The 14937-nt window shown below is 42.5% G+C and overlaps 1 protein-coding gene across 4 annotated transcripts in view; it reads left to right on the plus strand.

Annotated features, from left to right (window-relative positions):
* DGKD (diacylglycerol kinase delta) overlaps positions 1 to 14937 on the plus strand; it is a 100053-nt gene that overhangs the window by 48338 nt on the left and 36778 nt on the right. Inside the window, exon 1 of one of the 4 annotated variants that reach the window (XM_045575706.1) lies at positions 8253 to 8276. The exons of the other annotated variants lie outside the window; for them this stretch is intronic. The gene's annotated coding sequence lies outside the window, so the exon portion shown is untranslated. Of the gene's footprint in view, positions 1 to 8252; positions 8277 to 14937 lie in introns of those variants that run through there. 4 annotated transcript variants of the gene reach the window in all.

The following is a 14937-nucleotide window of genomic DNA, read 5'->3' on the forward strand; positions in this document are numbered from 1 at the left end:
TCTGTTTGCTTTGGTGCAGCATAATGATTTTGAAAATTTTCTTCTCAGGTATATCAATAATATGTTCCTTTTCCATAATTTGTTGATCAATTTACCTGTTGGTGGGTGTTTGAGCTGTTTCTAGTTTAGAGCTATTGCAAATAAAGCTGTCATGAACATTCATATACTAGTATATGTCTGTGTGTGGATGTGTCTTTTCATTTCCCTTGGGTAAATGCTTAGTAGCAGAATTGCTGGGTCATATGGTAGGTGTATGTTTAACGTTTTATGAAACTGCTCAACTGTTTTCCAAAATGCTTGGAACATAACATTCCCACCAGTAGTGCATAAGAGTTCCAGTTGCTCCACACCAGCTCTTGGTGTGGTCAGTCTTTTTATTTCATATGTTCTAATAGATACATAGTGATATTTCATTGTGGTTTTAATTTTCATTTCCATTCCCATGGTGACAAATTATGCCAACATCTTTTCATGTGTTTATTGGCCATTTTCTACCTCAGCTTTTTCTAGAAGTTTTGTAGTTTTAGGATTGTGATTGATGTACAGTTAATTTTTGTGTAATGTGAGGTAGGAATTAATATTCATTTTTTTTCACATGATCAATTTTTCCAGCAGCATTTGTTGAAGCGACTTACCTTTCCCCATTGAATTACCTTGATACCTTTGATACAGGTCAATTGACCATGTATTTGTGAGTCTATTTCCAGACTTTCTTTGTTCCATTGATCTATATGTCTACACTTACCCTAATGCCACATTTTATTGATTACTGTAAATTTACAGTATGTATTGAAATCACATAGGGCAATTTCTGTAACTTGTTTTTTCTTTTTTTTATCTCTCTTTTTTTATCTTTGTTTTTTTAAAAATATATATTTTATTGATTTTTTTACAGAGAGGAAGGGAATGGGATAGAGAGCTAGAAACATCGATCAGCTGCCTCCTACACATCCCCCACCGGGGATTTGCCCGCAACCAATGTATGTGCCCTTGACCGGAATCGAACCTGGGACCCTTCAGTCTGCAGACTGACGCTCTATCCACTGAGCCAAATCTTTCGGCAACTTTGTTCTTTCTTAAACTTGCTTTTATTTTAAGTTCTTTGCATTTTCATGTGACTTTTAAAATTAATTTGTCAATTTCTAAAAGAAAATTTCTCCTAGAATCTTGATTGAGATTGCATTGACTCTATAAATCAGTTTGTGGAGAATGATATTTTAATAGCATTGAGTTTTCTCTTGAATGTGATATATCTGTGTTTATTTAGCCCTTTTAAAATTTCTCTCAGAAAGTTTTATAATTTTCATGTAGATATCTTTAAATCTTTTGTTAGATTTATTTCTATGTAGTTTATTTTTGTTTCTATTAAATGAAGTTTAAAAAATTATTTTCCAGGTGTTTACTGAAAACATATAAGAATATAATGGATTTTGTGACTTTGGAAAATAACTTATTAGTTCTAGTAGTTGTTTTGTAAATCCCCTAGAAAATTCTATATAGACAGTCAGCATATGCAAATAGGGACAGTCTTAATTCCTCTGACCCAGATGCCTTTTATTTCGTTCTTTTGCCTGATTGCCAGGGCTGCCAGTACAATGTTGAAATAGTGAAGCAGCAGACCTTTCCTTTCTTCCAATCTTAACAGGAAACAATTCAGCTTTTCAGTGTTAAGTGTCATGTTAGTTATAGGCTTTTTTTTTTTTTTTTTAATTCTCACTTGAGGACATGCTGACAGGGAGGGAGGAAGGGAGGGAGGGAGGGAGACATCGATTGGTTGCTTACCACGTCCTCCCAGCTGGGGATTAAAGCCAGAACCCAGGTACATGTGCCCTGCCCAGGAATTGAGCTGGCAGCTTTTTAGTACATGGGGTAGTACTCAACCAACTGAGCAACTTGTAGGCTTTTTATAGGCACTGTTTATCAGTTTGAGGATTTCTCTCTCTCTCTCTCTCTCTCTCTCTCTCTCTCTTTTTTTTTTTTTTTGAGGATTTTCTAGTTTGCTGATAATTTTAATTATGGATATATGTTGAATTTTGTCAAATACTTTTTTGATATATTAAAGTAATCATTTAGAAAATGATTTTTTTTTTTAAAGGGAAAATTAAGTTGATTGATTTTTCAAATGTTAGACCAACCTTGCAATCCTGAGATTAAGCCCTATTTCTTCATGATGTATTATTCTTTTATTATTGGCTTCATTTTGCTGTTATTTTGTTGAGAATTGTTTTTTTGTTTGTTTTAATCCTCACCTGAGAATATTTCTTCCATTGATGTTTAGAGAGAATGGAAGGGAGAGGGAGAGATAGAGAAACATCAATGTGAGAGAGACACAATTTGGTTGCTTCCTGCACATGCCCAATGGGCACTGGGGATTGAGCCTACAACCAGTGTACTTGCCCTTGACCTGAATTGAACCCATGTTCCTTCAGTCCATTGGCCGGTGCTCTAACCAACCAGCCAGGACTGTTAAAGATTTTTGCATCTATATCCATGAAAGATATTGATCTTCAATTTTCTTTCTTTTGTTTGTCTTTATTAGGTTTTCGTACTTAGGTTAAGCTGGCTTTATAAAACATAAACTAGCATCATAAAATGAGGATCATTGTTCTGATAAAGTTTGGTGTTATTCCTTTCTTAAATTTTTGGTTATAATTTACCAGTGGAACTGACTGAGTGTGGAATGTTTTTGGGATAAAGTTTTTGATAGTACCTTTGAAATTTTTTGATAATGAATTAAAAATTTTAATGGATGTAGGTTTTTTTTGTTTCTAATGTCTATATAGACATCTTATGTATCGATTTCTGTTTGTTGGAGGTAGAGATATAAACTTCCTGAGAGAAGGAATGACCTGGGCCTTGTTAACTCCATATCCCAGTGCCCCAGAGCCACACGTGGCACAAAGTAGACATTCTATAAATAGTCTTGGGTTAATTGGTTTGTTGTTGCTGTGTATCTATCCCTTGGCTCTTCTGGCTGGGAAGCTTTTGTGTCTGCTCCATCCACATGGGACTGTCACAGCTGAGCCATGACAAAGGGAGGTGCCTACGAAGTCAGGCCAGCTGGCCTTGGCTGACCCGCATGTCATGCTGCCCCTGTGGCTGCTCAGATATCTGGTGATTTGTCCACAGCCCTGGGAGACAGATCCTCTGGGTTAGAGCTTGCTGAAGGGAAAAAATTACAAAATTTTTCTGTTTTAGTTTTTTAAAATGTTAAATCCTGTGGTTGGAATGAAATTTTTGAGATATATTTGAAATACCAGAGGAATATAGGAAATTTAGTCAGAGGAAAGGGGTAAACTGGTTGAAGCTTGAGAAGGGGGTTATAGATGAGAAGGGTTTTCCTGAAAGGTGGTGACTTTGCGTGTGATCTACCTGCCTGCTGGAAATGTGCTTTGAGATCCTCTTTCCTGGATCATTTACAAATAAAAGCCCCCGACTGAGTATATCGGTTACATGGGGAGTTCAAGGCAGGCTGATTTGGACTGGGCATCTCTGAGAGGACATGACTGCTGTGACCATGTCCTCCATTCAGACCCCCAACATCTGGAGGGGGCTGGCTTTTTGTGCACTTGCAATAGCACCAGAGGTTGGGTGTGGGAGCCAGGCTCCCTCATCAGAGCTTGGGGCAAAGGAGAAGAGGATGACCACGCTCCTGGTCCTGTCTCCTTCTTGGGTTGAGATGCGAAGGATACAGGCTCCCATGCTAGAGCGCTGTGTGCATGTGCTGGCACTCACGGCTCCCCAAGCCACGTGTGTCATTGGGTGGGCACTCCATCCCTTGAGGAGGGAGCTCCATGGGCCACTATGTTTCCTGGACATGATGATTTGGCTAAATCTCTTCTGGCCCAGACATGTTCTATAAGCAGTGTGGCCTTGAGGAGTTCCCTATCTTCTCTGGGCGTTTATTTCCCAATATGAGAAAAGGGAAATTTTTAGAACTAATGGTCATCCAGTTACAGACATATGTGTGTCACCTCACCGTCCAGCTAAACCTGACCACGTGACAGTCATCAGCTGTGAAGAGAACTGGCTCAGATCCAGCCATCCTTGATTGTCTCCTCTTACAGCTTTGTTTCACAAGCAACGAATTTGTTTTTTTATTTTTTACTTTTATGTGAAAAAACATGTCTATAGACATTTTCCTTAGACTTAGTTCTGGGGAGAGGAGATGCCTGCCCCTTTTGTCTTGCATGATGGTTCATCTGGGAGGGGTGAGGCCATTTTATGGCCATGTTCCTGCTGAGGATTCTGCTCCTGCTGGCCTTGTTCTTTTCCTAGAGCAAAGCTTGAGAGCATCCTCACACAGCTAGCAGTGGCATCAGCGTGGGGCGTGGCCTTCTTCCCAGACAGTTAAGCTTCCAGGCTGAATTGCAGTCAAGTCCACAAGGTGAAACTACATAGAAATGTTCCTTGTGAAACGGGTATGTTAGGGGAATTATGCTTAAGCTATTTGCCAGTGTAGTGCTTTTCACTTTGTGAGGCCTTCCACTTTAAATTGCTTACTAAGTGTAAGTACACATCCACAGTTTTCATAGGTGACTATGTAAATGGAAGTGTTCAATTCCATGAGTTCTTACTGAGCACGTGTTACCTGCCGGGCACTCAGGGATTCCTCTGGGAACAGAACTGGCTCCTTTGTGGAGCCAGAGGCAGAAAGGATGAGGTACAAGTTCTATCTTTTATGCCGCAGATTGCACTTTACACCTCCACTTCTAATTATCCTATGCCCTTCCTAATGTATAAGGGACCAATAATTTACTCAGAGGTTAGCAGTAAACTTTTATGGCGAGCCAGGTATTTTCAGGCTTTGAGGGCTGTAGGATCTCTGGCTATATTGTGTAGCAGCCAAACAATGTCAATAAGTGGGTGGTGGCTTTCAGTAATTTTGTTTAAAGGAGAGGGGACAGGCTGGAATTTGCCCAGTCCTGACTTGGGTCCTCAGATCTGGTCTGTGGGGTTGTTATTTCAACGTTACTGGTATTCTTTGTTAAATCAGGCTCCCTTAGTGTTGCTGCCCATTTGAGTTGAGAGTTTTGAATTCTTATCTAGTGAAGTACGTCAAGCTATTTACCTGGAAGATAAGGAAAACTCAAGTTCTGTGCTGGCACTTTCTCCTCTGTGAGGTGAGGGGCATAGTGTCTCAATTCAGATGAGATTTGGGATGTTTAACAGAAAACACAGACAATAGTGGTTTAACTAAGGTAGAGGCTTGCTTTTCTATTTTTGGAAAAATGAGGGGCAGGTACCAGGCTTCCCCTCTGAGTCCCGTCATGGCAGATGCCACAAGGAGACCGGGAGGAGGTAACCCTGGGCCAGGGATGGCTGCTGCTGCTTCCCCACTGATGGCCCTTGCTGAGAGTGGTGGGAAATGTGCTGTTAGCTGGGCCAACAGAAGCGACCGGGCACAGCAGGGCCAGTTTGGAACAAAGAAGAGGAAAATGCATTTAGTTTTTGTCCCAGATGTTGATTTTGTAGGAAAAAAGAAAGGGACAGGTATATTTTAAAACACTTTTTTACTATAGAATATACAGAAAACCAGAAGGAAAAGAAAAAATATTCCTTTACCTCACCACCTGAAAGGTCAATTTCCAGTTTTCCAGGCTGTGTGTCTTGCCCTTTAATCAACCTTCTCTCCCTCCATCCTTTCTTAGGCAGTACATTAATGTAAAGATGCCCTTTCATACATTCTTTGTAACCCTGGTTTTCCCCTTTGGCCGTGTGTTTGTTTTCTGGCTGTATAGCATGTTGCCTGGTTTACTTAGCTCAGTGGTCGGCAAACTGCGGTCTGTTGACTGAGTTTGCCGACCACTGCTAAGGCATTACCCTTACCTGGAAGTTTTGACTTCAGGTTAAATACATTAGTATATCATTAAAATGTTTTGTTTGTTGTTGTGTTTTTTTTTAAGTGTTTTTCTCTACCAGTGGTTGGCAAACTCATTAGTTAACAGAGCGGCAAACTGCTCATCAATAAAGGCCGGCATAAGACTGTCCCAAGGGTGAGTCAGCACTGGCAGCATTTTTTCCCTTGGGCCTGGGATATCTACTGCCTAATCAGATTGACCTTCGGTGGTCAGTAAAGTGCTTGGCTGACCTTGGACTGCAGAGGTGGCTTAAGAACCCCTCCCTCTCCCTCCCCTCTCCTCCCCTCTCTACCAGTTACTATAACTTATTGTGGATATATTTGGGTATAAGCAGATCTACCATCAAAACATCCCAGAGAAAAAGATACATTATGACAGCATGGTGGTGGCAAGATTGCCAAAGCCTTTCTACCCTCCCTCCATCCCTGTGATCCACTTTGAATTAGATTTCATGATCACTGGATCAATATTAGTTTGAGTTAATGACTTGGAGCTCATTGCTCCCTCTGTGCGGTAGCCAAGAGGGCAATGCACTTAGTCCTTTTTGTTGAGTGTGTTTCTCTAACAAAAAGTGCACTGGCCCAGTAGTGATCACTGCAGGAGGAGGCCCGCCAAACGGGAGCACAGCACTGGGCTCCCCGCCTTCGGGCTCTGCCTTGGAATTGCTTATTGTGTCTTAGATCGTTATGCATTTTGCACATAACTCCACAACTCAGCTGCAGCAACTCTCATTCTTCAAGCTCTTTCACTTTTTTTAAAAGGTAAAGTTCTATATCTACTGTGGCTTTTTTTTTTTTTTTTTTGTGGTTAGGTTTTATTTTAACAGGGCATTTCCTCTTCATGTGTTTTTCAAAATGTCAGTTATGTCAATTAGAGGTGTAAACAGGCACAAAATATATATAGTACAGAGAAACAATTTTCTTAACTAGTCTCTTGCCTAACAAAAGTACACATGGGGGAGCTGAGTGAATAGCAGCCCTGGTCTCTCCTCTGTGGGGGATAGGTCTAGAGGCGGCTTCAAAAAGACGAATGATTACTTGGGGACAGCAGTGTGGTAGGATTAAGAAACCTGGGCCCATGTCCAATCCCACCGTTAAGATGTCAGCAGAGGAGCATCATCCATACCCAGCCTCTCGGACCTTGCTGGGAGTGCACACACCAGGGGGGCCCCGGGCTCAGCTAACGCCTGAGGCTTGACGATTTTGCTCATGCACATGTGGGACAAATCTTCTGAGAGGTCAAAAATAGTTTTCCTTCCCCAAACTGAACTTCTAAGAGGATAAGCCATGTCTAACCTGAGGCTTTTCCTTATTGCTGTCCTTTCTCCCATTCCCCCCCCCCCCCCCCCCCCCCCATCCCCAAGCCCCTGGCTCTCTGCCTCCACCACCCATGCTCAAGGTGGGCTCTGCTCTATCTCTGAGGTTTCCCACACATCAAACACATTGCAAGGCTTAACGAAGCACTGTTGAAATACTGAATAGATGAATAACCCCAAATAAATATTTCATGTTTCAGTTTTAGGTTTACTTCTTGCTTCATTTTTACTTTTTGTTCCTTTTTAAAAATCTGTCTTCTGATAGATTACATGTGATTTTTAACCTCTGGCCCAATTGGCTTTGCCGCCTGCCTGGGCGTCCTGCATTCCTGGTTGTTGGTGTCCTTAGGAAGCCTGCGAGGTGGGGCAGAGCTGGGCGGGGGGTGCTTGGCCTTGACTGTCTGCTGTGGGCCCCTGGGCAGGTCAGTCTCTGCGTTGGTGATGACCCCATCACCACTTTGTCCCCAGAGATTGGAAGTGAGGTTGGATTCAGAGAGGAAAGTGTCCCACCAGTAATTCGTGCCTGGCTCTTCTCTGGGGTTCAGGCAACAGGCAGAGCTGAATGCCTGGAGGTTTGGACTGCCTCCTGGGACTTCTTTTGCACAGGGACCTTCAGGAACTTGTTTGCATGTGTCTATTTTTGTGTTTTGTATGGCACTCTGTGAGGAAGTGCGTTGTCTACGCACATCCAGCTGTTTTGAATAGTCTGTGTCTCAGGGGGCTTTAAGGTAGGATTTGTGTGCACCATTCCAGGGTTTTGGGCAGCATCTGAACACCAGGATGTGAGTAACAGGAAGTGACAGAAATTACCTAGTGTGTCAGATGCTTATTCTCAGCCACTTTTTCAAGCCCTGCAGACCGGGGAGCTATATTTAGGAGAGAGTTTCCAGGCTCCTGGTCCTGTCCCAGTACTGTCCTTTCCCCTCTTCTGGTCATTGCTGACCTGCTTGGGGCTGCTTTGTTACTCTGGCATCTCTGGTCTTCTTTGGTGGTCCACGGGTTCTTGTCTGTTCATGTTAGTTTTTGGTTTTGCTGGACCACTCTAATTCTGATCCGTTTTGAGCAGTTGGATAACGTTCTGAAAGAGAGGAGAGCAGCAGGTAAGAGTTCCAGGTGATGGTGGGCAACATGGGAAGCTGTGTGGGAAAGTTAAACTGTAAGGATTTAAAGTGAAGTGAGTTGTGGGCTGGATCCCCAGTAAGAGGTGGATCAATTATTCCCTTTCATCATAGATGTTTCTATCTCTCTCTCCCTCTTGAAAATCAATAAAAATATATTTAAAAAAATAAAATGGAGTGGAAAAATTATAGATTGGGTCTCTGGAGGGTTGACTTTTGTCTTGTATTTCTTATAAGAGGAAGGCTGGGATTTTTATTTTTTATTTTTTTTTATTTTTTTTTCTAATAATTTTATTTTATTTATTTATTTTTATTTATTTATTTATTTTTTAATATATTTTATTGATTTTTTTTTTGCCCCCATCCCTCCCTCCCACACATCCCCTCCCTCCCCAGAGTTTTGTGTCCATTTGGTTGTACTTATATGCATGTATAAAAGTCCTTCGGTTGATCTATTTTCTCCCCCAGATCTTCCTCCCCTCCCTGCTGTAATTTGACAGTCTACTTGTTGATATACTGTCTCTATATCTATCTTTTGGTTCATCAGTTTATAATGCTCTTTATTATCCACAAATGAGTGAGGTCATGTGGTGTTTCTCTTTCATTGATTGGCTTATTTCACTCAGCATGATGCTCTCCAATTCCATCCAGGTTGCTGCAAATGATGAGAATTCCTTCTTTTTTTATGGCAGCATAGTATTCCATTGTGTAGATGTACCATAGTTTGCTGATCCAATCATCTGCTGACGGGCACCTAGGCTGTTTCCAAATTCTGGCTATTGTAGATTGTGCTGCTATGAACATAGGGGTGCATATATCCTTTCTGATTGGAGTTTCTAGTTTCTTGGGATATATTCCTAGAAGTGGGATTACTGGGTCAAATGGGAGTTCCATTTTCAGTTTTTTGAGGAAACTCCACACTGTTCTCCACAGTGGTTGCACCAGTCTGCATTCCCACCAGCAGTAAGGCTGGGATTTTTAAAGCCATTGCGTTGGTATATGATTTCACCTACTTGTTAGAAATAGCCATTAGTCCCTATCTGGCCAGATAGAAAGCCTGCAGGACAGGTAAGTTTTTCTGTGATGAATTCCTGTGATAAGCTTTGTCACAGGGGAAATTTCACCCCCGATCTTCAAAACAAGCACTGTGGAGCCCGGAAGTCACCTGCCTAGGTGGAGCGCTCACTCCTTGTTCGTACTGCCGTAGATGTGGGCGATCTTCGCCCCGTGGTGTTGGACGGTGCTTTAGGCAGATGCTGACCAGATGCCCACATGGGCTGCTTGCTGTCACCTGAGCCCAGGTGTCTGCTGTGGCTGTCATCTCGCTGCAGGTGTAGCTAGGGAACCAACCATTCGCTCTTATGCGTCATCTTATATGTTCTGGCCTGTGCTGGGCCTGGTTATGGCTCCTGTTGCTAGCAGCAATAATGTTCTATCTTCTTCCCTTGAGAGTGACCTGAAGGCCAGGCACTGGTACTCATTCTGCAGGTTAAGAAGTTGAGGACTAGAGAGACAAGTCATTTGCACCAGCAACTCTGATGTTTTAGTCTATGGAACTCCTGTGCCACACACCAGTAGACCTCACTGAAGCTTTTTGAGCTGGCTTGTCCTTTGAGCTGCAGGACGCATATCTCTGTGCTTTGAGGATCCTGAAAAAGGAGTTTCCAGGTTCGATGTTAGCTTCCAGTGGCTGCCACCCTAATGATTCTTGGAAGACGGGTTATATTGGGAGAGAAGGCTTTTTGTTAGTCTCTAAAAGCTTACTTCTAGGAGGGGGTCTCACCAGTACCTCCCTCTTCCTCCGTTTATAAAGCATGCCCCTTACTTACACACACTCAGCGAGCTCTTTAAAATTAGGAATTCTACTCCATCATGAGAGGCAAGTTAGGCATAGTAGTGTCTGCCGTGAAACATATGGCAGCCAGTGGAGCCTGCCTGTTGTGAAACTGCCATAAAGTGCCTGGTGATGTCATGTTGTTCTCTGTGGTGAGAATGCAGGCATGGAAACCAAGTTCCAGCGCTGGAGAGTTCCCCAATTTTACTAGAGAATCTGTCTGCAGGCATGCTTTAGGCTGACCCATTCCCTTTTGTAATGCAAAAGTATACGTTTATATAGTATATAAACTATGCGAACTGTATATGTATGTATATATACATATACATAAATACAGTAAACTATAAATACAAGACATGTGGTATGTATCACCAACTCTGGCTTGGGATTTTAGCTTATTTTTGTGCTAAAACATTTAACATTTAAAAAAATCATTAAATATTTTAAGCATTCAAAAAGTAATATAATGGCCTGGCCAAAGTGGTTCAGTTGGTTGAGCATCATCCTGTGCACCAAAAGGTTGCCAATTTGGTTCTGGGTCAGAGCACATACCTGGATTGCAGGTTTGATCTCCTTTGAGGGCCTGTAAGGAAGGTAACCAATCGATTGTTCTTTTTCACATTGGTGGTTCGTTCTCTCCCCTTCCCACCTTCCCACCTCCCTTTACTTCTCCCCTCCCTCCTCTTTCCTCTCTCTAAGTATGTCCTCAGGTGAGGATTAAAAAAAGAAAGTAACATACTGAACAACTGTCTACATTTCCTGGACTGAGAAAGAAACATTATGGATGTGCTTGTAGTCCTTTGTCTTCCCTTTTCTTCTCTCCTGCCCTTCCTCCCAGAGCTCACCCATGCTGAGTTTGGTGTCCATCACTTGTTGGCATGTTTTTAATACTTACTCTACTCATATATAGGTACAAACAATATGTGGCATTTTTCACCAGCTTTAAAATTTTGAGTAAATGGTACAATCTGCTTTTTCCACCCAGCATGTGTTTCTGAGACTTAGTCATGTGGCCACATCTATCTATAGTTAAGTAGTTCAAAGTTTAAAGCAAGTGATTTCCTGGGATGTGGGGAGTGGGATGTGAATCTCACAGTTACAAGCGTAGCCCAAGTTGAAGACCACAACACTTAATTGTAAGTGTTTATGGCTTATGTATACAGTGTTCTACTGTTGACTTGCGTTTCTCCAGGTTTCACCACTATAAATAGCACCACCATGAACTCACACTTGTCTTTCTGGGCATTTTGGCACAAGTTTCTCTGGAGTTTGTTTCTGAGGGTAGAATTGCTGGGTGTGTACATCTTCTGCTTGATGAGATATTGTCAGATTGCTCCCCTATACGTCACTTTTTAAACTACTGCCAGCAGTGGTAATTTATGAGGGATCTCCTTTCTTGTTTTAATGTAGCCAAGGTGCTGGCAAGGTGAAGAGCTCATGGGTGAGATGACATTCTGATAAGACACCTCAGCCTCAACATGTCCAAAATGGAACTACTGGTCCCCACCCCACAACAGCAAGAGCCTGTTCACAGCTTTCTGTCCCACGACAGAAAGGCTCCTCCTCCAGCTGTTCAGGAATTGTTGTTGGCTCCTCTGCCTCACAGCCATCCATCCATCCATCCATCCATCCATCCATCCAGTCAATCAGGAGCTCCTGTTGCCCTCAGCATACTTCAGAATGCACCTTCCCTTTATCTCTTGATGGGATCTCTGAGCTCCCTTCCAAAGGGTTTCCCGACTTCTCTCCTGGCCCTTACACTCAGTTTTCAACAAAGCAGCCAGAATGGATGTTTTTAAACCTAAGTCAGATGCCAGACTTCTGCTCAAAAGCTCTGTGGTTCCATTCCACTCGGGAGTAAAAGCCCAAGTTCCTACAGGTGCTGGCATGGCTCTCTGGGTCCCGTTGTTTCTGCAGGCTTTCTCCTGCTCCAGGCCTTTGGTCACCTCTTCTGCCGTGCCCTTTCAGCCTTTTCCGATGAGGCCTGCCTTGGCTCCGACTTCCTTTTTCTGATCTTTTTTCTATAGACTTATTACCGGCTACTATTCCATACTGTATAATTTTTGTTTTGTTTTGTTTGTTTTTAAATTAATCCTCATCCAAGGATATTTTTCCATTGGTTTTTAGAGAGAAAGGAAGGGAGAGGGAGAGACAGAGAAACAATGATGTGAGAGAAACACATTGATTGGTTGCCTCTTACACGCACTCCGACCAGGGCTTAGGAGCCTGCAACCAAGGTATGTGCCCTTGGCTGTAATCAAACCCGAGACCCTTCATTTCACAGGCTGACGCTCTACCCACTGAACCAAACTGGCTAAAGCCATAATTTATTTCTTTATTATGTTATTTCTTCCCTGTCTGCATTTGAGCAGGGATCTTGACTGTGTGTTTACATGAATTTATTTTTAAGAAAAAAGGAAGAATTTGGAACCTGAGGCCTCCCTGCTGGGTTGGGGTGGAGAGTAGTCAGCCTGAGGCCACGTCTAGTATGTGAGATGGGTCTGTCTGTTGGGCTGTGGGATCTGTGGCTCTGGAGCTGGGGAGGCAGCTTGTCTTGGTGGCATTTCTGATAGTTTCCAGAGTTCACCTGCTGTCAAAGGGGGTTCACCCACTAAGGAAGCACAGTGCTGTGTGAGGCAGGACCTGTGGTTCACAACTGGTGTGAAGCACAGCCTCACTGATTTCTCAGGCACTGCCGGTGTAGAAACGAGGCCTGCCATCTCCAGGGGCTCTGCCCTGCACAGGCCATGTGTTGCAGCTGGTGGCAGCACCATGGCCCTCCTGTGTACTCAGGCGCAGGCATATGGAGAGGATGTGGGTGTTTTTTTTTTTGAATGCGTGCCAAAGGTGTGTCGCATGTTTCCTTGGCAAGTCAGATGTTTCATGAGCTTGCACTGCCTACAAATAGGGACTTTAATAAGATAAGATTACAGTTTCAATTTGTGCTGAGAACACAGATGTCCTTGTCCTTAAGAAATAATAGCATTGTTCTGGAGTTACTCCCAATTTTCCCAACTTAAACATATTGGATGTTAGAAAACGTTGTTGATTGTGGTTACTTATTTTTGGTGTATAGGATGACGCTCCAACTGAGCCACCCGGCCAGGGTGTGGTTGCTTGTTTTTAATTAAACCTTTTATTTGGAGAGCAATGTAGATTTACACAGAATTAAAATAATACAGAGATCCTTTGTGTCCTTCACCCAGTTTCCCCAGGAGTAAGGTCTTGCAAAGCTACAGTAAAACTTCACAACCAGGATATTGATATAGATACAGGTAAGATCCAGAACATCTTCATCTCCACTGGGATCCTCTGGTTTCCTTTAATAGCCACACACCTCTTAACCCTCCGCAACCACTAATTTGCCATTTCTGTAATTTTCTCATCTCGAGTGTTCATGGGATCCCACAGTATGTAACCTTTAGGGACCCCCACTTTTCATTCAGGGAAGCTGCTGTGGGTGGGAAAGGATAGGGGGTCAGCAGTCAGGCCTGGAGCTAACCTGCCTAGTGTCTGGCCCCCTACTTTATTAGGTATAGGACTTTGGGCAGGTGACTCGGTGGTTCTGTTTTCTCTCTTGATAGCTACTTCATTAGGTTGTAGAGAAGATGAAACAAGCAAATAACTATAAACACCTAGACATTTCCCAGGACTACTAAAAGCCCCACCATGGTAGCTGCCACTGTCATTTGACACCTTCTTTGTCATATCAGCTAGTGTCTTTATATTCAGGAGTCCACCTTCACATCTAATTAAACATCACATCTGTATTCTTCCAGCATGTATCCTTTTTCTCTTTGATTTCTTGAAAAAGTCAAGGCTTAGTAATCTTGGCTAATTCTTCCTAGGACCTTGGAAGATATTTGTCTGGCTTTAGTGTCATAGACTCATTTGGAGTCTTCAGATATTTTATATTTCCTGGAAGTTCATTTTTTGGAAGCAAAAGCTCTTTTTTTTTTTTGTCTTTAGCTTGTAATTCTAAACTTAAGAACATAAGAATACAATATGGCTGTATAGTATTCCACTATAGGAATGCTCCATAATTTATGCACCAGTTGCCCATGGGTCTTTTTTTTTTTTTTTAATTCTCACCTGCAATGATATGCTTTCCTTGATTTTAGAGAGAGAAAAAGGGAGAGGGAGAGAGAAACACCGATTGGTGGCCTTCCTGTACACACCCTGACCAGGTATCAAACCTGTAATTTGGGTATGTGCCCTGATTGAAAATCAAACCCATGACGGTTTGGTGTATAGGACGATGCTCCAACCAGTTGAACTACACTGGCCAGGGCATATTGGTCTTAACTTGATCAGTATTTGAGTCATTTTCAATCTTTATCTTTACAATGAATATTGCCATGAAAACTTTGTATATATTGTGTGTCACTTCTCATGGGCATATTTGTAGGGTAAATTTATAGAAGCACTGTTGATAAGATAAAGATTTGCTAGTTTCAACCTGTGTTCTCCATAGGAGTTGTATTAATTCATGCCCCCAGTGTAGCAGGTTACTAGACTATTGTTCTCTACTGGGAGATTAAAAAAAAGATGTCTCGCCCCAGCCGGATTGGCTCAGTGAATAGAGTGTATCTATGGATTGAAGGGTCCCAGGTTTGATTCTGGTCAAGGGCACAAGAGTTGTAGGCTTGATCCTCAGTAGGGGGCATGCAGGAGGTGGCCGGTCAATGGTTCTCTCTCATCATTGATGTTTCTATCTCTCTCTCCCTCTCCCTTCCTCTCTGAAATAAAAATATATATATATATTTAACACATTAAGCACCCAGCCTGTTTTGTCTTCCTATGGAAAGT

The sequence above is a fragment of the Pipistrellus kuhlii genome, unplaced genomic scaffold, assembly GCF_014108245.1.
Source record: "Pipistrellus kuhlii isolate mPipKuh1 unplaced genomic scaffold, mPipKuh1.p scaffold_m20_p_7, whole genome shotgun sequence".
NCBI lineage: Eukaryota > Metazoa > Chordata > Mammalia > Chiroptera > Vespertilionidae > Pipistrellus > Pipistrellus kuhlii.